We start from the raw sequence: 22,709 nt of genomic DNA on the forward strand, positions 1-22,709 counted from the left end.
ATAATAATCAGATCAAAGAAAATCGAGGGCTGACAGATTACAACTTTTGACCTATATCTTTCACCTGACTTGGTAACGATCAACTATTAGCTATTTCCCAAATTGAATCCCCCTTCAATATTAAAAAAAAAAAAAAAAAAGTCAAGGTATATTCAAAAGAATCCGACAGATATTCTAAAGATAATAACCCAAAAAAGTTTTTGTGAGCAATGATAACATCACTGGAATAAGAAACATGGCACTGGTACTCAGTAGATGCTTGCTCAAAGAATAGAATAGAATAGACATTAAACAGATTATAAATTCTGAAATAATTATTTTTTAAAAAAATAAGCTATATTCTCCAAAGTGTAAATTAAGATCGGTGAATGAAAAAATGTTCTTAAGGGATAGAGGGACTCTCTCTACATCAGAGCTGTCCAAAGATATAAAGCTATGGATGAAGTTGATAAGCACGATAAGCATGAAGTCAACAAGGAACAGTAACAATCCTCCAAGTGCAATGGCAAAGACCTATAAAGAAGGATGGTCCAACAATGAGCCCTTGATACTGATGGTTACGATTGTGAGCCTGTGTGCCTGAAATATGAACTAGGTCTAGAGCTGCAGGGTGCCTAAGAGTTACCTCCTGAGAGCCTCTGTGTTTCTCAAATGTGGCCACTCTCTAAGCCAAACTCAGTATGTAAATGCATTACCTTCCCCCCAGCGTGGGACATGACTCCCAGGGATGAGCCTCCCTGGCACCAAGGGATTACTACCAAGCACCAGCTGATGATGTAACTAGAAAAAGACATTGAATAAAAGGGTCAACTCAGACCAGCAGAATATCGCAGCCTACATGTAATATCAGGTGTTAAAAACTGCTTTTTGACTTTGGATAAAAGGGGGAAATGGAAAGGACAAATGAGTTTATATGGCTATGAGTCTCCAAAAAAGAGTCAGGAGATCAGAGGAGTAATTACAGAGGAGTAATACTGCCTCAGCAGCAGTACCAGAGACAGCCAAAGTACACAGAAACCCAGGTACTGGTTCTCCTAAGGGCTACAGAGACCCACAGGTCCTATGGTGATGACAGATGACTCTGGAGTTCAGTGTCATGTCAGTTGGTCCTACTTTGGAGTTTGTGTTTCTGAGTGTGATGGAGTTGGACTCAGATATGACCTTTCCACACATGCCTCTTCTGTTACTTTTACCAGACCTGTGGTTGGCATTGGAGTTGGTGTATACTCAGGACACCTGAATCTCTAGACTGTCCATGTGATAGTCAGGTCCTGAGCCTCAGCAGACTTGCAACTCCTACCCTCTGGTTTATTGGACTTACCCTGGCCAGCTAATAGGGAGGTGAAGGTCAACCACCACACCAGGGAGCCAAGAGTGCTTACAACTGCAAGCAGGAGAACTGCATCCATCATCCATGTGGAATCTAAGCCCCCTCTTGATGTAGAGGGGGACTGGATGAGGAATGGAGTATGGATTAGAGTGGATATACTGGTGTTCTGCTGAGGAACTATTGTGATTAGTAATGGAAAAAATTGTAGTATTGATATGGAGAAAGTGGCCACAGCAGCTGCTGATGGTAGGGAGAGGGAAGAAGAGATACGATGTGGGGGTATTTTCAGGATTTAGAATTGTCCTGGGTGGTGCTGCAGGGTCAGATGCTGGACATTGTGTGTCCTGCCACGGCCCACTGGGTGGAACGGGGGAAAGTGTAGACTACAATGTAGATCACTGTCCATATAGTGCAGCAGTGCTCGAAAATGTATTCACCAGGTGCAGTGAATGTGCCGGGATGATAGAAGAGGTTGTTGATGTAGAAGGAGTCGGGTGAAGGGGGTGGGGGGTATACGGAGACCTCATGTTTTTTGAATGTAACATTTAAAAGAAAATAAAGAAGAAAAAAAGAAAAAGAAAAGAAATGAGCTCTATGGTAAAAAAAAAAAAAAAAAAAGATATATGTAATGGCAGGATGAGAAAAAGCAGACACATAGGGTTGTGGGGGGGGAGGGGAGGGAAGCCAGGCTTCGCATCTATAAAGATTTAGATGCTAATCTCTCCTCACAGCAGTTTAGTTGAGGGACCTCAGGCTAGTTACTTAACTGAGGCCAGTTTTCTATACTGTAAAACAAGCTACAGGGATGTAAGGATTAAGGATAATTCAGCAAATATTTACAGGTATAGACATCGTGATAACTAAGCTCTGGAGATCCTAAAGAAAACAGGGTCCCTGTCCTCAAAGAGAGTAAAGTCTATTGTAAGAAAGGGGAGAGTTAAAATAGGCAATCATAAATGCTGTCTCTTAAAGGTTACAGTAGGGGCAAACACATACGAGCACAGAGGCAGGACAGTTAACCCAGTGTCTAACTCAGTCTTAGGCTGGCCAGAGAAGGCTTCTTGGAAGAATTAACATCCTAAAAATAGGAACCTGCTAAGGCGGAAAGAACAAAGCAAACTGCCTGTGCAATGGCCAGGCATTGACAGAGAGCATCCCATTCCTGGAAATGCTGTAGCATGATACGCGTGGAGGCAAGAGGCTAGAAGTAAAGTTAGAAAGGTAAATGGAGATGGACAAGGCTGATACCAGAACTTTTTTCTGAGGACAATGATGATCCACTGGAGACTTTTAAACACGGGATTGGTCCAACCATAAATACCCTTTTAAAAGATCATTTTAGGGAAACGGACTTGGCCCGGTGGTTAGGGCGTCCGTCTACCACATGGGAGGTCCGCGGTTCAAACCCCGGGCCTCCTCGACCTGTGTGGAGCTGGCCCACGCGCAGTGCTGATGCGCGCAACGAATGCCCTGCCACGCAGGGGTGTCCCCCGCGTAGGGGAGCCCCACGCGCAAGGAGTGCGCCCGTGAGGAGAGCCGCCCAGCGCCAAAGGAAGTGCAGCCTGCCCAGGAATGGCGCAGCCCACACTTCCCATGCCGCTGATGACAACAGAAGCGGACAAAGAAACAAGACGCAGTAAATAGACACTGAGAACAGACAACCAGGGGAGGGGGGGGAATTAAATAAATAAATCTTTAAAATACATAAATAAATAAAAGATCATTTTAGGGAAGGGGATATGGCTCAACCACTTGGGCACCTGCCTTCCACATGGGAGGATCTGGGTTTGGGTCCCAGTGCCTCCTAAAAGATGAGCAAATGCAACTTCCTGCTGAAACAGAGCTAGATGCCACTACAAGTCAGCAGAAGTCGCATCCCATGGGGAGCGAGTGTGGTTCAGCCTGTTGGGACCTCGCCTCTCATGTGGGAGTTACTGGGTTTGGTACCTGGTACCTCCTGGAGAAGGTGAGCAAACAATGAGGAGACAGATGAGCGAACCATCTGGGGTAAGGGGGGAATAAATAATTTTTAAAAATAAATAAATAAATAAATCCTTAAGGAAAAAAAAGATCACTTTGGGTGCAACTTGTGGAAATGCTGGAGAAGAGGATAGGGTTGAAGGATGGCAGCACTCCAGATGAATTAAAGGCGGGGAAAAAAAGATACTGCAGAAATCCTGTTACCAGAAGTGTAGTAGGGGACTTTCAAAAGTAGATGACTGGAGAATATTTTGGTTTAAGAGAAAAAAAAAAGTTAGCTGCCACTATTACTATTATTGGTGAATAGACTAGATGACCTTTGAAATCACATCCATCCTAAGAGTCTATGTTACTTTGGAGACATATATATGTTAGGATGTTAAATTTTACTCCATAATAATCACAAGGAAAATATATGAAAAATCTATCAGATAGAAATGAAAAGGAATTTAATATGGTTCAATACAAAAAATCAAATAAATATGAAAGGCATTAATGGAAGAACTGAGGTACAAAAAAGCCTAAGACTTTAAAACACTAAATAGCAAAATGGCAAAAGGAAAGTCCTACATTATCAGTAGTGACTTTAAAAGTAAATGGCTTAGGGAAGTGGCTGTGGCTCAATCAGTTGGGCTCCCATCTACCATAAGGGAGGCCTGGGGCCTCCTTGTGAAGGCAGGCTCGCCTGCACATCGCGGAGAGCCACCAGCCAGCAAGAGCCACGGAGTGCCGCCTGGCCTGCAAACGCTGCAGAGTACCACCGGCCCACAAGCACTGTGGAGAGCCAACTCAGGAAGGTGACATAACTAAAAGGGAGACAAGTAAAAACACAGAAAAGCAAGCAGTATAAATGGACACAGAGAACAAACAACAAGCAAGCTGCAAGGGGGGGGGCGGAGAATAAATAAAAATAAATACAGACACACAGAAGAATGCACAGCAAATGGACACAGAGAGCAGACAGCAAGCAAGCCAAAGGGGGGGATTGAAAAAAAAAAAAAAAGTAAATGGCTTGGCCCAGTGGTTAGGGCATCCGTCTACCACATGGGAGGTCTGCAGTTCAAACCCTGGGCCTCCTTGAACCGTGTGCAGCTGGCCCATGTGCAGTGCTGATGCATGCAAGGAGTGCCTTGCCCACAGGGATGTCCCCTGCATAGGGGAGCCTCACATGCAAGAAGTGCGCCCCTTAAGGAGAGCTGCCCAGCGCAAAAGAAAGTGCAGCCTGCCCAAGAATGGTGCTGCACACACGGAGAGCTGACACAACAAGATGACACAACAAAAAAGGAGAGCTGACACAACAAGATGACGCAACAAAAAAGAAACACAGATTCCTATGCCGCTGACAACAACAGAAGGGGACAAAGAAGACGACGCAGCAAATAGACACAGAGAACAGACAACCAAGGTGGGGGAGAAGGGGAGAGAAATAAATAAATAATCTTTTTTTTAAAAAAAAAAAAGAAAAGAATATAGTGTTATTAAAGATGTAAGTAACATTTTATATATATATATATATATATATATATAAAGTAAATGGCTTAAATTCTCCACTCTCCAACTTAAATTCTGTCAAAAGGCAGAGACTGGCAGAATGGATAAAAAAGCATGCCCAAACTAAATACTGTCTACAAGAGGAGTCCCCTTATATTCAAAGACACACGGAGGCTGAAAGTGAAAGGATGGAAAAATATATCTTGTAAGTAGTAACCAAAAGAGACCTGGGGTAGCTATACTAATATCAGTTAACTATTTTAAGCACAGTCCCAAATATATTAAATAAACACTGACAGATTTGATGGGAAAAATAGACTGTTCTACATTAATAGGAGACTTTAATATACCACTTTAAATAATGAAGAGAGCTTTAGAAAGAAGAGCAATAAGGAAATACAAGACTTGGATGATATTTCAAGAATGAATTAAACCAACTAGACCTAACAGACATGTTAATAGAACACTTCACCCATGAGCAGAATACACATTCTTCTCAAGGGCACGTACATCATTCTCTAGTATAAACCATATGTTAGGTTATAAAAAAACAAGTCTCAATAAATTTAAAAATACTGAAATCAAACAATGTACCTTAAAAAAAAAAAGTACCTTCTCCAACCACAATGGAATGAAGCTAGAACAGAGAGAGAAACAGAAAATTCAGAAATGTATGGAAATTAAACAATGTACTCCTAAACAACCAATATGTTAAAGAGGAAATCACAAAGGAAATTAGCAAACAACTTGAAGCAAATGAAAATACAACATAACAAAACTTAAAGGATGTAGCAAAGGCAGCACTGAGAGGGAAATGTATAGCTCTAAATGCTTATATTTAAAAAAGAGAAGATTTCAAATCAGAGAACTTCAAAACTTGAAGAACTAGAAAAAGAACAAACTAAACCCAAAACAGGAGAAGGAAGGAAATAACAAAGATCAGAGGGGAGAAAAATGGAATAAAGAAAAAAACTCAATAGATGGGATCAATAAAACCAAAAGTTTGTTCTTTGAAAAGATCAATAAAATTGCCAAACCTTTAGTTAGATTCACAAAGAAAAAAAAGAGAGGACAAAAATAACCAAATCTGAAATAAAAATATGAAATAGAAAGAATATAAAAGGAAATTTTGCAGAACTATACACCAACAACATCAGATAAACTAGATGAAATGGGCAAATTCCTAGAAACACACAAACTGCCTACACTGACTCAAGAAGAAATAGATGATTTCAACAAACCAGTAACTAGTATAGAGATCAACTCAGTAATCAAAATAATCTAGGGACTGAATAACATATTGAACCTAGAGGTGGATGAATATTACAGTTAACAGTACAAACACAAGAATATCCTCCTATGAACTGGAACAAATGTGTGTCACTATTGCAAGGTGCTAAAAATGTGGAGAAGCATTGGAAAAATACAATTAATGCAACTTATGAACAACAGTTAACAGAAATACTGTAATATTCTTGCATCAACAAAGATGTACTGTGATAATAGTAGGGGTTAATTTGGAAAAAAATACCAAATATTCACTATAGACCATTGTTAGCAGTAATAGTCTGATGATATTATCTCATAATTTATAAAAAGTGTTCCACAACAATGAAGTGTGTTGGTGGAGGGGTGTTGTATGGGAATTCCACACATGTGCATGATTGTTTTCTAAGTTCACAACCTATCTAATTAAAAGAAAAATATATATATATATATATGTAACAAAAGCAATGGGTTTTATCCTAGGTATGCAAGGCTGGTTAAACCTAAGAAAAACAATTAACGTAATACACCCCATTAACAGACTGAAAAGCCACATGATCATCTCAATTGATGCAGAAAAGGCATTTGACAAAATCTCATATCCTTTCTTGATTAAAAAAACACTTAGAAAACTAGGAATAGAGAAGGAAACTTCTTCAACACAATAAAGGGCATATATGAAAAATCCACAGTTAACATACTACTTAATGGGAAAAGACTGAAAGCTTTCTCTCTAAGATCAGGAAACGGCAAGGGTGCCATTGTCATCACTGTTATTCAACATTGTATTTCAAGTTCTGGCCAGAATATTAGGCAAGAAAAAGAAACAAAGGCATTCATATTGGAAAGGAAGAAGTAAAACTTTCCCTATTTTCAGATGACATGATCCTACATCCAGAAAATCCTGAAAAATCCACAACAAAGCTCCTAGAGCTAAAAAAATAAGTTCAGCAAAATGAAGAGGTTCAAGATCAACATCCAAAACCCAATTTGTGTTTCTATACACTTGTAATAACCAGAAGAAAAAAAAAAATTCATGTACAATAGCAACTAAAAGAATCAAATACCTAGGAATAAATCCAACCAAGGATGTAAAGGCCTTGTACACAGAAAACTACAAAACATTACTAAAAGAAATCAAAGAAAACCTATATAAATAGAAAGTCATTCCAAATTTATGTACTGGAAGACTAAATATTGTTAAGATGTCAATTCTACACAATGCAATTTACAGATTCAACAAAATCCCAATCAAAATTTCAACAACCTTCTTTAAAGAAATGGAAAAGTCAATTATCAAATTGATATGTAAGGGTAAGGGGTCCCAAATAGCCAAAGCCATTTTGAAAACGAAGAACAAAGTTGGAAGACTCACACTTTCTGATCTTAAAACTTATTATGAAGCCACAGTATTCAAAAGAGCATGGTACTAGCACAAGGATAGACATATATATCAGTGGAATTGAATTGAGAGCTCAGAAATCAACCCTCACGCTTACGGCCAACTGATTTTTTGACAAAGGGCAAAGACCACTCAATTGGGAAAGAATATTAGAGGCAGATGCCCCCCCCAACCTCATACCATAATAAAAAAATCACTCAAAATGGATCAAAGATCTAAACATAAAAGTAGGAATTATAATACTAGAAGAAAGCATAGGGAAGCATCTTTAAGACCCTGTGTTAGGCAATGGTTTCTTAGACTTTATATCTAAAGCATAAGCAACAAAAGAAAGAATAAGTAAACGGGAACCTCATCAAAATTTAAAACTTTTGTGCATCGAAGGACTCTGGCATGAAAGTAAAACCACCACATAATGAGAAAAAAATATTTGTAAACCACATATCTATCTGATAAGAGTTTAATGCCCAAAATATAAAGAAATCCCAAAACACAACAGTTAAAAAATGGGCAAAAGACGTGAATAGACATTTCTCCAAAGAAAATACACAAATTACTAAAAAGCTCATGAAAAGATGCTCAACATCATTAGCCTTTAGGAAAATGCAAATCTTAACCACAGTGAGAAACCATTTCACACCCACGAGAATGGCCACTATTAAAAAAAACCAAAAAACAGAAAAGGGAGTGGTGTAACTCAGTGTTGAGCACCTGCTTTGCATGTACAAGGTTCCTGATCCTTGGTACCTCCTAAAAAACAACAACAACAACGAAAATTATTAAGTGCTGGAGAGGATGTGCAGAAATAGGGATACTCACTCACTGCGGGTGGGAATGTAAAAAGGTGCAAATTACTTTTGACAGTTCCTCAGAAAGTTAAATATAGAATTACTATATGACCCGGCAATCCCAATTCTAGGTATACACTCCGAAGAATTTAAAGCAGGGACTCGAACTGATATTTGCACACTAATGGTCACAGTGGCATTATTCACAATTGCCAAAAGATGGAAGCAACATAAGTGTCCATCAGCCAAAGAATGGATAATCAAAATATGGCATATACACACAAGGGAGTATTATTCAGTCATAAAGAGGAATGAAGTTCTGATACATGCAACAACATGGATCAACCTTGAAGACAGCACATTGAGTGAAATAAGCCAGACACAAAAGGACAAATGTTGAATGATCTCAGTGATATAAAATAATTAGAATAAACAAATTCATGGAGTCAGAATCTAGAATAGGTTAGCAGGGGACAGGTGAGGATAGGGATAGAGAGTTAAGGCTTAAAATATACAGTTTCCATGTAGGAAGATGGAAAAGTTTTGATAATGTCTAGTGGCGATGGTAATGTAACTTTGTGAACATAATTAACAGTGTTGAATTATATATTTCTGTGTGGTTAAAAGGGGAAATTTTAGGTTATATATATATACTACTAGAATAAAAACTTTTTTAGAACAAACGTAAAATACTAATGCATGGTGTTAATAATAGGGTAAGTATGGAAAAATATACCAAATGTACATTATAGACAATTTTTTTTAAATCCATGAACTACACAACACAGTGAAGCCTGAATTAAATCATGTACTACAGTTAATAGTACAATCATAAAAACGTGCTTTCATCAATTGTAACAAATGTACCACACCAATGCAAACTCTTAATAATAAAATGGAATATGGGAATCCAATAGTAAATCAATCAATCAATCAATGTTACTTTGGAGACATGTCTTACATGCTCCAATAAAAGTTTTTTCCCTCAACTGGCCAGGTTATCCTGTATAATTTTTTTTTCTTTTAAATTTATAGATTCTACCAGAACTGCTCAACTGGGCTCCACTACACACCAATCATTAACATGAAATGTTTATTAGGTGTTCTAACAAACAGGGTTCAATGGCCAAATAAGATGAAGAAACACTGTATAATGTATCCCCCCCTTGAAAGGTCATAGGGCACATGAAGGTAATTCTTAATAATTGTGCAGTAAAGAAATTCATTTCACTTTTGCCATTATTTTGTCAAGGATACTTTTTCATTCCCAGAGCATTGTACAGAACTAAAGTTGAATGGAACAAGTTGGGAAATGCTGCTCTAAACCAATTTAGAATTCTTGTCAAACTAAAAGAAGACTATTCAACTGTATTCTGATGACCTGCAGATGGTTATAGTTTTACACACATTATGCCATCTTCCTTTTTAATTTAGTACTACTGAAAATGACATTAAATACTAACATAAGCAGCAATCTTCTGCCTCCCAAATTATTGCCATTCAAGTATTATTTACTTCTCTAAAAGGCCCTTCTTAAGTCATTTGATAATGAGCAAACTCTATGCTACCTCCTCAAGGTATAATAATTTTTAAGATAATTAAAAATAATAAAGATGTTCAACTGTGCAGATAGTATGTACTGTTTCTCTTTTTTCTTTTTTACAATGGGCAGATGATGTCAGTGGTGAGGGGATATGTTTTCTTAACACTGGGCAAAGAATCTTACTTTATATATATCACAGGACAATTTGACAATAGGAATAACAGTAATTTTGTGAAAACCTTCAGTAACTCTAATACATTTAAGCCAATAACATGATACAGAATATTCCCCACTCTAGTATTTCCTATGTCATCTCATTCCTCTTCTTGAAGCACTGCTTATGAACTATTTGTAGTTCATACCATGAATGTATTTAAGAACAGAACAATTTTTGAATCTGATTTATAAGGATATATTACTGATTTTAAATAAAGGGTATTCCTTTAAATAGGACAACTTATATCCTTGGACATGGATGTGAACCTTTAATTTAAGCCTATTCTACTGTAAACATTCAAATGCAAAGGTTAGATATTAGTTTCTCTCTAAACTGCAAAGGAAGTTTATCCATTAGATAGTTATCATGGTATAAAAGAAAATGCACTGGTTTTAGAAGTAATCTATGTGCAGACAAGTAAGAACTTAAATAAAAATGGAAAATATAACCCCCCATATAAAAAATGAGTTCAGACACCTGCTAGCTCTCAGGTACATCACTACTAAAACATGAAGTGTGGAAAAGGTGCAGCAAATTTTGCAACCTGGCAAAAATGTCTGCAGGCAGAGAGATTCTTTTTCCCTGAACCATTCCAAAATGGTGTCTTCTTGCTTACTTCCAAGAAAATGTTACCCAGGTGACTACACATCACATAGACCAAAAAGACAGTCCTTCTTCAACTGATCATTTCCACAATTAGAAAAAAACTTTTAAACTGTAATATTAGCAAATGCCTACTTTTAGACAGAAGCATAAAACTGATTGTTCTGGATTTTAACAATCATTGTTATTTGGCAAAATGAAAAAAAGTTGTCATCTCAGTATCATTATCACTCAGCACTTAGGGGTTAACAGAGGAGATCAGGAGACAATCTTTCCCTGAAACCAATGATCCTACTATTTTGTGAATTCTAAAGTAATACTGATCCACTGAAAATCAGCTTTGAAATCATATCAGCACAACTAAATGAGGTCACTTCTTTCATTTCAAGCGTTTGCTCCCCCCATGCAGAAATTTTACTGTACATAACAAAGTAGATAATTACATAAGACTTCCTCATCAGGGAAGCTCTAACTGGCTACCAGGACAGATTTTATACTGTTCTAAAAGGAAAGTGAAGTTTTCTCACTGACTGAGGTCCACTCAGTGATAGGCACCTAATGTAGGTATTATGCTACTTTAGAGAAGAAACTGAGTTAAGAATCTGCCCATCCCCACCCCAGCTCACATAGGGGGTAAATGAATTTGCAAGAGACAGAATTCTTGTCTAGGTCTGACTCCAAAATCAGTTAACTGTATGGCCCCCCACCAAAGGCACTTTTTGGCCAAAGTATTTTAAATCCATTTCCCCTGGCATTTTAATCTCTTTAAATTATGTTAGGTGCTTCGAGGCTCTGAGGAAAAATACTGACATGACCCCGTAGCCTTCTTAGCTTGTCACAGTGCATGCATGAAAAACTGAACAAACAAAATGAAAAGAGAGACTGTAAGACATCAGATAACTCAAAACCAGTTTGCTCTGAGTTTAAAAAATAGAATGGAAAAAACAACTTGCTGGCTAAGGAATGTTCTACCTAGGTTATATGGCTGCGGCTGGAATAAACCTCAGAAATGTCATTTGTGACCCTAATAATATCCTCTGCCATTCAACCTCATATGAATGAGACAAACTTGCCAAAACACAGATACCTCACAGTCATCTCATCCATCAAGTCAATGCCTCCACTGGAGAAGCAGAGATGTCCAGTGGAATGAGCAACGGTCTGGGAATCCAGTGATCTGGGCTAGACCTGACTCTGCTCTTGAATAACTGGGTGACCTTGTCAAGGTCTTTTCACTCTTTAGGGCCTCAGTACTAATCACCAGCCTGAAGGATTCTGAAGACACTTACAGAGCTAAGATCCAAGGATTTTTTCCTTCCATAATATTATATGGAGTCAAAATAACATACTGTTTATGAATAAGGACTCTGCAAACTGTTTTGGAATTACAGACCTGTGTTTGAATCACCACTCTGCCACTCACTGGCTGTGTAACCTTGCACAAATTACTTAACCTCTCCAGGCATCTCATCCTACAGAGCGCATGTACCCATGTCTTGGGTGTGTACTATCTCTTTCCTTGTTTCTTAATAAACTCTTTTACAGGCCTTAAAAAAAAAAAATTACTTAGCCTCTCTGTGACAGTTTCTATTACATGTAAAATGAGGGTGGTAATGGGAGCTACCACATATTTTATGACAATAATACACATAATGAATTTATAACCTAGTTGGCACAATGTAAGCACTCAATAAAATGTAGGAACTATATTATTCTAGATCCTTAGTGGTTCTGAACTAAGACAAGATATGTGAATTTCAAAATTGCCTCAGACATATATCACGGCCTCATTTCACTTTGCCTCCATTTCTATGTATATAAAATTGGGATTAAAAAACCTGTATTTTCCCTAGTACGCGAATCAGTCTTGACCAAAGGAAAAATGTGAGCATAAATGAGATAACAGAATTATTTGTCATAAGGATTTAATAAGATGACATGGACACAGCCTGTAAAGTATAAAGCATTAATATGATTTCTCTTAGCAAACAAAACTGAGGCTCACAAATCTTTAATATCAACTCAGATCTACTCAGACCTCCCAGGATTCAAGACTTCTGAGGTGGTCAATTCTGGATGATAACAAGGTCCAGCAAGTGACCTTGGGTGTAAGGGCTAATATGGAATGAAGGTGGTCACGGATTTTGAAGGGCAGGTGCTAAAGAAATGCTTGTTGAATAAAGATATACATAGAAAGACATACGGATATCTAGATATATACATATATATAAACCCATACTCGTTTCTATAATCTTGTCTAGACTTAGTAATAAAGAAATTAAGTTATATATATCATAACATTCTTCGTATTTGAATAACAATGATTTGAGCAGAATAAGGCTGAGATCACCAATGCACAAAATACAGTCCTTTCAATACCAAGCAAATACAAGGCAAGTGCTATCTCCACTCACATAGCTTTACGTCTACTTTCCACAATGCAGTGTTTCACAAATAAAACTTCTAATTCACTGGTCTCCCCTTGAAACCTGAATTATTTAAATGGTTTCCAAGCAAAACTGGAAATTCATTTCACACATAATTCTAGATAAATATATTCTTGAATCAGTTCGAAGAAGGTGCTAGGCCTTTGGATAAATCCTGGTGTTTCGAGACAAACATCCTAGGTTGACTAGTGATGTCTGAAAAGCTATCTAGTGATCTCTTCACACTATGCACTTGGTAGATCCTCACTGTGTGGCATAAATCACTTCCACATACAGAAAGTGATAGCAATATTCTGAAGCCTGGTACTAAAGAATCTAGATTCTTAAGGTTTCTGTACATATTCCCCCCCCTCTACCTTCGCTCAGGAAAAAAAATCCAGAATTTACTCTTCAAATCTTCCCTTCCAAAAAAGAAACCAAGAAATATAACTGAAGTACCCAGTTGAAGAACCCATATTCTATATGGTTATAATTCTGTGGTCTGAATCCTTGTGACAGTACAACAAATTCTTATTAATATATTCTCCCATCCCATACACTTTAATACACAGAAATCACAGTAAGGCAATCCACTTTGGAATATAAAACTAAGAGTTTGACAAGTCCCATGACTAGCCAAACATAACATAGTAGATAAAACTACAGGCTTTGGCATCAGGCCCGCTGAGTTTGAATATCAGCTCAAACATTCCTAAGTGACATTGGGCAAGCTACTTATAATCTCTCTGATCCTCAATTCCTCATCAGCAAAATGGGGGTGATAATGCCTACCTAAGAGAAGAGTTGTAGTCAATGTGCCCTAAAATGTCAATTCCCTTTCTCTACTTCTTCCTTGGAAATTTAGTTGCATTCACATAAAACTGACCAAATCTGAAAACCACAGGAGCTTACTGAAATGAGTATGAAGTGTAATATTCATCTAAAGCTAGAAAGGACCACCTAATATAGACAATCAAAAACAAATTATGAAAACACAGAGGTTTAAGATAAATGTGTTTCCACTGTCCCCACGTTTTAGGATGAGCAAATGTAATACAATCCCAGTGGTCACAATTCAGTGGAAAAGGAATGCACTCCCAGGGAAGGAGACTCTAACAACTTTGAATTAAAACAAAAGCCTTTTGAAATATGAACCAGAAAGTGTTGACAAGTCCTGTTACTTAAAATACAAGAAGCTATGCTTTGCTTATTTTAGTTTGGGACTGCATATTTAAAATGAAAAAAACAAAACAAAAACAAAAACCTGCATGGATGAGTGTGTTTTTAGGCACATAAAAAATGAGCCAAGAGCCAGGAACTCTGCTAAGTTCCCTTCCTCCAAAGGGGAACCTAATCATTCAGCTAACAATTGCCAAGTACCCAATATTTGCTAGAAAGTGTAGCTTTGCGAACTCAGCCTTTACCTGTATCCTTCCTAAAGGAGACAAATTCCACACTCAACATCTCAAAACTAACAGCCTGATGCTGAGACCCAATAATCTATCATTGCTCTTTTAATATACTTTCCAAATCTGAATATGTTCCCGAAATGCTTCCTATTTTGGACATACAGAATATGGGTTCTTCAACTGGGTACTTCAGTTACATTCCTTGGTTTCTTTTTTGAAAGGGAAGCTTTGAAGAGTAAATTCTGTGTATCCTAGGCTTGGAATTTAGTTACTAAGACTGGGCACACCTATCCTCTTAGCCTGGGACTTGTTTACCTCCTCCTCACATCAGATCCCAGGTCTGGTAACTGGCTCCACCAAAACTTTGTTTCAATGTTCACCCTCTAGAGCAAAATTCTTGTCCGACCCTATCGTTCGGATAGGGTCCTGTTGCCTTTTATTCCTACACCATGCCCTCAGATCTGGGATCCAAGGACTTCAGGGTCACTCTCAAACTATGTCATAATTCACGTCTGGCACCCTCCGACCTAGAAGAACCCCTCAGCCTGTAACTCGGGTTTCGCTCTTTCTAAGTCTGGCACCCTAGGAGCTTGCACGCCCCCATCCTGGGGCCACACAACTTCCAGGTAAGGACACCTCTGAAATTAGAGGCGCCCACCCCCCACTCCGGGCCATACCCCAAAGTACTTGCCAGACCTTCACCCTCCCTCCCTCCTCAAGTCCTCTAGGCTTGCCCCATCTTCCACCCCACGCCTGCGTCGTAGGGGGTCACTGCCCCAGCAGGTTCCGATTTTTTCACCCCCCAGTCCGGAGCCACAGCGACCAATAAGGTGCCAGGTCCATGGCCTCCCCGCCACCGACCAATCACGAGCGAGCCCCCCCGCCGTCGCCTTCCGCCAATGGGAGAAAGCCCGCGGGCCGAGCCGACGAAGCGCACGGACCCCACGAGCGCAGAGGCGACAGCGGCGAGAATACAACATGGCGTCAGGCAGGCCGGACCGAATTACGGCAGCGGCCGTACGAAGGAAGTGAGGTCTCCACCGAAGGCGGGAAGCGCTGCCCTTCCCCCCGCCGCCGCCTACCTTACACCCTCCTTCCCGCAGATGCTCCCGCATACTCACACGCCTCTGCTCAGGAGTCTAGGGAAAAGCAGGAGCCGCCTCCGAGGTCCTGCGGTGTCGGGCAATGCAGCGGCCGGGGCTGGGCGGAGGGGAGGGGGAAGCGTGCGTCACGGAGTAGAGCGCGCGCGAAGCGGGGGCACAAACAAGATGGCGGCCACGCCGTTTGCACCGTCTCCCCCTTTCCCCTCCCCCTCTCTTGGCGCCTCGACTCTTGGTAGCTTATAATGCGCTGAAGCTGAATTGCTTGAAGCCTCGCGAGAATTTAGAAGTGGCGCCGACCTGATGAAAAGGCGTGAGAGCCGAGTTTTCTGGCTCCGCCCCCTTCAGGGGTTCGGGGAGGGGTTACTTGGTGACCTGCCTAGGGCGACTGCCTTTGTGGATCTCTGCTCTCCGTGCGCACACTTTGGGTTTTAGGAATCAGTAGTTTTGTTTTGTAATTTGGGGAAAGGCGAACTGGGAATGAAGGACGACATGGGAATGGCAAATTAAGTGAACACGCCGGTAAAGTGGTTGTCAGCTTCATAAAATTCCAAAACTAAATGATATACTCCAGAATAAACTAAGTCCCAAGAATGTTGTTTGTAAGCCTATGCCAACAGACATTGTTTTTCTCTTTTGAATGCACAGTTTACAACTTCATCGAGGACAATTGGAAACCACAGATACAGTGAGCTTATAGATTTTCATACTTTAATCTTAACTCCACGAACAGATGGCATTAGTATTATTTCCATTTTAAAGATGATAAAACTGAAGCTGAAAAGTTACTTGCTCTGAGCAAGACCCCACAGGTAGTGTCAAATCCAATTTGAATAGCTCCAAAACCCACGGAGTTCATCAAAACTGCAGTTATCTACAATGAGCTGATTAGGTAGCTTGGACAGAGAGGAATGGGACTGCCCTTGCCAATGGCAACTTGGATTTTACAAATGACTTTGGAGTCTTTCAGAAACTTGGGTTGCAGGCTCTTCAACAATATAATCAACACGCTATTATTATTTCCTTCCTTTGGGTTCATGACCCAATGATAAAATAGCTGAGAATAGTGGAATAAACCCTTGACTTATATTCCAGAATATTGTTTCCAAGTCCAACTTCAATAAATCTCACTTTAAGCACTGAATAAATATTTGATGAATGAATGAATGAAACCTAAATAGGTATTAAGTCACCTGACTTCACTGAGTCTCTGTTTCTTCACCTGTAAAATGATCTAATTCCTACCTCCTGGGAGTGTTGGGGAGTGTTGGGGAGATTAAATGAAATAGTGTACCTAAGAGTGCTTTGTAAAATGCAGAAGTGTTTTTTATTTTTTTATTTTTATTTTTTTTAAGATTTATTATTTATTTATTTAATTCCCCTCCCCTCCCCCCGTTGTCTGGTTTCTGTGTCTTTTTGCTGCGTCTTGTTTCTTTTGTCCGCTTCTGTTGTCGTCAGCGGCACGGGAAGTGTGGGCGGTGCCATTCCTCGGCAGGCTGCTCCCTCCTTCGCGCTGGGCGGCTCTCCTTATGGGTGCACTCCTTGCGCGTGGGGCTCCCCTACGCGGGGGACACCCCTGTGTAGCAGGGCACTCCTTGCGCGCATCAGCACTGCGCATGGGCCAGCTCCACACGGGTCAAGGAGGCCCGGGGCTTGAACCGCGGACCTCCCATGTGGTAGACGGACGCCCTAACCACTGGGCCAAAGTCCGTTTCCCCAGAAGTGTTTTTTAAAAAAGTGATAATAATGACATTTTCAGACATGAGAAATGACATTTATGAAAAACAAGGAGACCTAAAATAAGAAATAGTATGTTGAGATAGAGTGACAAGGTTAGCTAAGGGGGGAAAGCCAGGTACGTCTGTAAGTATTTATTTAGTGAGCAGTCATGACGTATGATACACTATTTATGGAAAGGAATGTAAAAATGTATAGGAAGCACTACAAATTGTTGTTATGATTATTGTCAGTACATAGAGACTGCAGCAAGTTTCTCTCCAAGAGTTTGGAAATCAGGTTGCTCTCAAAAATAAACTAATAGGGAAGTAGCTGTGGCTCAATCAGTTGGGCTTCCGTCTACCATATAGGAGGCCCTGGGTTCTCGTCCTGGACCTCCTTGTGAAGGGAAGCTCAGCAGCACATTGCGGAGCACCCTCCAGCCCACAAGCGCCTCAGAGAGCCAACTCAGCAAGGTGACACAACAAAAAAGGGAGACAAGCCAAAAAAAAAAACCACAGAAGAGTATGCTGCAAATGCACACAGAGCACACAGCAAGAAAGCCGCAAGGGGGAATGGGAAATAAAAATACACAGAAGAACGCACAGCAAATGGACACACAGAGCAGACGGCATGCAAAAAGCCACAAGGGGGAAAAATAATAAAAATCTACATATAAAAAAATAAATCTACATAGTAGAGGAAATTAGCCAAGGATTATATTAAACATTTAACCACAAATAGTATTAATTAAACAGATTAAAAGCCCTAAGTAGGGTGCTGGAGGTATTCCTCTCTGCTAGATGTTAACCCATAAGTTGCTGGTTTGTTAATAGTAGGTACTAGGAGATCTCAGAATTGTTGGTCAGGAGGCTTGGGACAGCAGCTATTTACCAGTTAATACTTTTAAAGTATTTCATATTTTCAAAGTCAATATTTTAACTGGTAACATTCATACTGGTGCATATACAGGCTGAACAGTCCTTGCTGGAGACTTTATCGTCAATATTGTGACCCTCTCTTTCTAGGACCTCCTTACCTGACTTGTCCCTTGGAGAGGATTATACTTCTTATGCCAATGTCATCAAACTTGACTTATTTTAATCAATATGAACAGAAGTGGAATTAGCCACTCTGGGCAAAAATTTATGAGCCATCTCATGATTCTGCCATGTGTTGTTTTTTTTCTCTGCCATGAGAGCAGAATGTCTCCAATAGAGCTACTTCTCCAGCTTTGGTCCCAAAATGAAGATGTGCTGCAGACATGTAATATAATGCAGCTGACATGTAATATAACATAAGAAAAAACCTTTGTTGTTGTAAGCCACTGAGATTGTTTTAGTTGTTTGTTACTGGAACACAACTAAGATTAAGACTAATACTATCTTGAAAAAAGCTACTTGTGAGAGAAATTCTAGAGTCTGTCAAAGAATATCAACAAAAACAACCCAAACTCCGATCCAGTTCATCTGGAAGGAATTGCAAAAAGGTAGTGAGATGTGATTGTAATTTAATAAAGAGAAGCCTAATCAATGTTATCAATCATTCTGATCCTGTTTTCAAAAACTCTGCAAACCAAAGGGCTTGATGACCAACGGCAGCCTCAGACAAGGCAGTCATAGAGGCAAGCACCAATAATGACCCTTTAAACGCTGTGTCTGAAGTCAAATGGACCTGATCACTAGGATTTCTGTGTCTATGTCATCCCTGTGGTGGATGAGAATATGTCAGGCTGCCTGAGCTAAAGAAATGCTTCTTAAGATCAACATGCTTTCTTGGTATGACTCTATGCTCATCCAGCAAATGTGTTGCCTGGAAGGACAGAATCCAATTATCTGCCACTTAGAGGATTCCAGTTCTCTTGATAATAGTATTTTTCATTATAAATGAATCAGTTGGGTTCTGGTTTATATAAATATCAGTTTCTATGAACTTAATGAATACAAGAGCACCCCAGGGAGAAGATTCCATTCTCTGCTTACAGTTAAAATCAGGCTTCTGGGTTTTCAAGGTTGAAGATCAGTCCCAAGACAATGGTAAGTCCTTTAAGGTTATAGCACTGTGGAAGGATCTGTCCAGATGGCCAGCTGGACTTCCTTAAGCCATACCAATCTATCTTATTGTGTGCCTTCTTTGATCGGAAAGAAAAGCAGTAATTGCTAAAGAGAAACAATTCATGTGCTGCTGGGGCTCAAAAAAAGGGAGAGAACACATCTAGTTAGTGTGCAATAGTGGGGGGAGTTCAGGAAAGATTTGTAGAGAATATGACATTTGAACTGGGCCTTGAAAAATGAATAGAATTGGGGGAAGTACATGCCATCTGTTGGTTGCTATACTAGGACAAATGTAAGGAAGCAAAGGATCAGTTGAGAAAAAAGTAGGAGAAAAAGAATCATCTGGAAAGATATATTATGGTCAGATCAAAGGCCTTGGATTTTATTTTCTGCTATGGAGAGTTAGTGGTGGAAGTTTTTATAAAGACAATGTGGCAGAGAATAGAATGGAATAGAGTTGTGGAATGACCAGCTAGAAACTTCCACAATGGTTTAGGCAAGGTGTAATGAGGACCTGTACACATCAGAAGCAATGAGAATGAAGGGAAGAAGATGAAAATGCAGAGGTGATACTGCCATTGATTGGCTATCACAGGAGGGGCTGGGGGAGAAGAAATGAGGGAGTTTAATATGACTCCCAGCTTTCACACTGGGAGGATGGTAGTCTCCAGATGAAGAGTCAGAGAGTGGAAAAGTCATGAGTTGAGGTTTGGACATGTGGAGTTTGAATTACAAGTGGAACACTGGAAGCGGTGGTATGAACGTTTGTTGCCTTACTTGCTCAAGACTTCTTACCCTTTCAACTGGTAATGATATTCATATATATACACACACACATTTAGAATAATCTTCATATCTATGTATGTACTGCCGTGCTGACAGGGCTGGAGACCATGAGAATATACCTCAGATCTCTGATTAAGAAAACCATAATTAATCAGCAGTTCAGTTGCTGAGTTCAGAAATCTTTGGTACTTCACTCCCAGATGCTGCATCCCACAAACTGCTCATAGGCAGTGACTGACCATAGCAGGGATTTTAGGACATGCCTGTTCATGGAATAAGCTGTACTCTTCTGATGGGCGATTTTGGCTCAAGGACTGCTGAATGGCCTTGCCAAACCTTCCTTACAACTACACTGCAGGTTAAGACGCTTCCACTTAAAACTCCTCTTCCCTCTCTCCTTCCCTCAGGGTCACATCTACCACACACAGTCTGATGGCTCTCCCAGTCTTCCTCAGCTCTCTCCACATTTTGTCTCACAGGTGTTTACCCCAATAAATTTCTTGCATTTAATGTTGTCTTGGCCTTTTATATTCTGAGAATCTGCGTTCAAGGAGAGGGGATGGGATGCTTTCTATCGTACTACTGCTCCCACGCCCCATGGGCCACGGGGGTAGGCACATGACCCAGACTGACCAATCATAATGATCTCTGCATCTTGGCCAGTGCCTCCTCAAAGTCTGTCAGCTTCCTGTGCCATTAGCCACTTGGTCCACCTCATCCACAGCCATGGCTGACCAACACTGAGATAGTCCTTACAGTTCTGTTGCCTGAGGCCAACTAGTTGCATACATGGAGTCTCTGGCTCCTTTTACACCTTCCCTGATAACATGCCACTGCACAGAGCATGGGATCTGGCTTCCTAAGTGGCGGCTGAAGGGGCCAATGAAGCAACCTAGCTGTATCAAGGATTTAACTACCCATGGGGCAAAATTGATCAGTGAGAGATAAAAGACAACAAGCAACAGGACAGGACAATCCACTCTCCCTTCCTTCCTCTGATAGATTGTTTCAAGGTATAATTTCTCCATACAACCTGACTGGAGACACCCTGCATGACCAAGTGGGTGCATCTGTCAAGAGACCAGCTGCTGCTTCTCAGTGCTCATTATGAAGAAGTGATCAGCAAATACTTCCTTGCATTGCTTTCCATCCTTTCCTGCCTCCCCTTTTCCCTCATTCTCACTGCCCTAGGATTGTGTCTCCCATACAAACCTTTTGCACTTAATCCCTTCTTTAGGCTTTGTTTTCTATGAAACCTTGCCCAAAAAGATCATAGTTTCTGAACATGATCCAAACTAAGCTAAGCAAAGCCTTCCTAAAGATTAAAATATAGATATAGGAGAAACAGGTTCTCTCTTCTGGAGATCTTGAGCCATACGGAGCTGTGGGTGTCTTCCTAGAGAAAGACTGAGCATGAAGGCACCACAGAAGAAGGCAGAGATGAGAGAAATAGAGAGATAGCCCTAACGTCCTTTAAATTCCTAGATCCAACTCTCCCCAATATGTGTAACTATTTTGTAATTTCTCTATTTCTCTGAGGACCAGTTTTCCAAATTCTATGTCATAGAAAACATGGTCACACACAGCTCCTAGATTTTATTCCCACCATTCAACAGATCAGCCAGTTGACTAGAATATTAGACCCAATCCTGGATTCCTAGGAGGAAGAGTTCCTGGCTGGAAGAGCTTTGGTCAGGTGTATGCCTCTGAACCAATCAACATGGGGGTGGGAGTCATGTGTAAACATGGCTATATCTACTGTAACCATGTGAATGAAGGGGTAAGGGACTGGACAGACCAAACAATGGCTGTCCATTCCCTGAGAAGAAATAAAGGGAGAAAGGGTAAAAAGAAGGGGTCAAAGGACAGACTCTTCATCTAAAAACAATGCTATCCATTAGAACTTCTTGCAGTGATAGAAATGTTCTATATCTGCGCTGTCCAATATATTATCCACTGGGCACATGTGTTTATTGAGCACTTGAAATGTGATAGGACACCACATATCTAGACGATAGGTCTGCTTTGGGGGGTAAACATGGTATAATAGTTTTGGTGGTTTGAAACTGTATGTACCTTCCAAAAAGGCATGTTCTTAAAGTTAATTGATTTCTATGGGTGTGGACCTATTAGGGTCTTCTGATGAGGCTACTTCAGTTAAGGGGTGACCTACCTCATTCACCATGGGCCTTAATCCTCTTACTGGAATCCTTTATAAATGGAATGAATACAGAGATAGAGGGAAAGCCACAGAAACAAGAAGATGAAAGCAATGAAACCTGGGAAGAGAAGGGAGAGATCAGCAAGACACTACCATGCTTTGCCATGTGGCAGAGGAGCCAAGGATCTCTGGCAACCGGTCTTCAGGAAGAAAGCATCACCTTGAGGATGCCTTGATTTGGACATTTTCTGAGCCTCAAACTGTAAGCTAATAAATTCCCATTGTTTAAGCCAACGCATTTCATTGTATCTGCTTTAAGTAACCTAGGAAATTAAAACACTGGTTATAGCATGATTTGAGTCCCTGATTTGTTTCCCAGCTCCATTCCTTAGTAGTATGAATTGAGCAATAATATGAATTAGCCTCTCTGAGCTGGA

The 22,709-nt window shown here is 40.1% G+C and overlaps 1 protein-coding gene across 5 annotated transcripts in view; it reads right to left on the reverse strand.

The window, feature by feature from the left end:
* The window catches only part of NFYC (nuclear transcription factor Y subunit gamma), a 77,280-nt gene extending 61,434 nt beyond the window's left edge, over positions 1 to 15,846 (reverse strand). For 4 of the 5 annotated variants that reach the window (XM_058303807.2, XM_012522269.4, XM_071217524.1 and 1 more), the window contains exon 1: positions 15,577 to 15,846. The gene's annotated coding sequence lies outside the window, so the exon portion shown is untranslated. The remainder of the gene's footprint in view (positions 1 to 15,576) is intronic. The other variant, XM_071217523.1, reaches the window with a different exon arrangement.
* Between the last annotated feature and the right edge of the window lie 6,863 nt (positions 15,847 to 22,709).

The sequence above is a fragment of the Dasypus novemcinctus genome, chromosome 9 (assembly GCF_030445035.2).
Source record: "Dasypus novemcinctus isolate mDasNov1 chromosome 9, mDasNov1.1.hap2, whole genome shotgun sequence".
NCBI classification, from domain to species: Eukaryota; Metazoa; Chordata; class Mammalia; order Cingulata; family Dasypodidae; genus Dasypus; species Dasypus novemcinctus.